Source organism: Eschrichtius robustus, chromosome 7 (assembly GCF_028021215.1).
Source record: "Eschrichtius robustus isolate mEscRob2 chromosome 7, mEscRob2.pri, whole genome shotgun sequence".
Classification (NCBI taxonomy): Eukaryota; Metazoa; Chordata; class Mammalia; order Artiodactyla; family Eschrichtiidae; genus Eschrichtius; species Eschrichtius robustus.
This window is the reverse complement of record NC_090830.1, coordinates 100,881,603-100,883,786: the sequence shown is the minus strand read 5'-3', so window position 1 is coordinate 100,883,786 and position 2,184 is coordinate 100,881,603. Positions and strand designations below refer to the sequence as shown.

At 39.8% G+C, this 2,184-nt stretch overlaps 1 pseudogene; it reads left to right on the top strand.

Annotated features, from left to right (window-relative positions):
* Positions 1-406: 406 nt before the first annotated feature.
* LOC137767174 (mediator of RNA polymerase II transcription subunit 6 pseudogene) lies at positions 407-982 on the top strand (annotated as a pseudogene).
* Positions 983-2,184: the final 1,202 nt, after the last annotated feature.

The window sequence follows — 2,184 nt, the reverse complement described above, 5'->3', positions numbered from 1 at the left end:
AAATTCTATGAGTATACTAAAAACTAAAAAGTTTTGGAAGTAAAATAAGTTCTTAAATTGGCAGTTTCAACATGAGATTCTATTGTGCTGTTAAACTTGCTGGGACATCCAATGTTACATTATTCAAATACTACCTAATAATATTTACTGGCATTTTCAAGCATTTGAATATTTGCTATAGGCTATAGTTCCTTGCAAATACTACTAAACCTAATGTTTCTTATTTATTAAATACATTTTCTTAGATGTTCATGATAATAAGTAAAGAATGTGAAGAATGTTGAAGTACTTTAAGAATCACTTAGGATTTGGGGAATTCCTAAGAATTCCTGGGAATTCTGGTTTCTCATCTCTGAATCCTGAAGATTAATATCTGTTGGAAATTTGGAAACACCAGAATTCTTAAATGAGACGATTGACGTGGGAAAGATGGAACATCCTTTTGCATGCTCAAGAGCCTATTCTTTTCAGCTCCTGGAAGCAGCAGGGGCAGCCCTCTACCCACATCATCCCACTAGCTGACTGCTAACAAGTTACAGCTGGCATGAGCTCTCAGGCAAGAGACTTGGGATCAGCTGTGAACTCCAATATGCTCACTGCAGTGGGCAGAATTCAGTCTGCTTTTGACGGAGCCATTGTCATACTGTCAATATCATCCATCTGTAAGTTATTGACGGCACTTCAAGGACTGATTTAAAAAAAAAAAAGATAAAGCCAAACCTAAATCCAAAGAAAAGAAGAATAAGCTCTATTTTCCAGAGACAACATATGGAACTTAGACAAAATCTTCCACCCAAATTTGTGCAGCCAAGATCTAGAGAAAAACCTATCCCAGTAGATGGGACAAAGAAGGAGTCAGAACCTACCATGAGTTGTAAAATCGAAGGTGGATACCCCAAAGAACATCCCACAGACAGTGAGCACAAAAGGCTCCCTGAGAACAAGCAAGATGCCCGTGAGTGCAGGACAAAAGAGAAGCTGATGTGCCTTCTCTTCTCCTTTGTTTTTTTTTTTTTTTAATATTTATTTATTTATTTGGTTGCACAGTGTCTTAGTTGTGGCAGGCAGGCTCCTTGGTTGCAGCTCCATGGCTTCTTAGTCGCAGATCACTGACTCCCTAGTTGTGGCACGTGGGCCCTTAGTTGCGGCACGTGGGCTCTTAGTTGCGGCATGCGAATTCTTAGTTGCGGCATGCATGTGGGATCTAGTTCCCTGACCAGGGATTGAACCCGGGCCTCCTGCATTGGGAGCATGAAGTCCTATCCACTGTGCCACCAAGGAAGTCCCATCTTCTTCCTTGTTTTTGTACCTCCCTCTTATTCATGGCAGATGTGTTCAACACGAGAACACCTTGTCATAGTCCTCTTCTCTGAATGGAAAGTGCCTATTATTTAAGAAAGGCGGTTACTCCCTTCATGCTTTCTAGCTGAACTTTCCTTATGCACCTTTTGTACCTTTTCCCTCAGTGGGCTTGGGCAGCCCACCCATTCACTTGTGTATTTGTATATAGAGGAAAAAAATTATATACATATATACATATATGAAGATATGTACATATTGCAAAAAAATTTAAGCAGTTTGAGGACAACAATTTATCAAGAAAAGTTCATTATTGCAGAAAGCTACTGTCTGTGCATGGACATTGTATCAAGTTTCTTCCTTTACACATGCACCTCACTCACAGAGCTAACTGTTTTGAAGTACTTCATGCAGATGCTACACCAAAAATGAACATATAAAACCCATCAGGTTATCTTTGTGCAAGGACCCATGCCAATCTTTTCTCAAACCATTCAGTCTGAGTGTATGTGCTGGTCTCCTGCAGTTTTCTTTTCATTTCATTTTATTTTATTAATGAATCCAAGCATTTCTTTAGAAAAGATGTAGTGGTGGCACTTTTTTAGAGAAGCAAACAACATACTTCACAGACAATCCCCAATTGCAGTAGCAAGCAAGGACTCAAACCCTTCCCACAAAGAGTGACATGCAGAGTGGCCTGGCATGTACTGCCCAGGCAGAAAAATTTGGTATTTATTCTGTGGAAAATGGAAGTCCTTGGAAGATTGGTATAACATGCCCAAGGCAATATTCTTAAGAAGATAAATTTATCTTTTGACTGGGATGATACAGTCATCTGTCAGCTAGCTGTTGGCCCATTCACCGAAAGTAGCTCTCTACAAACCA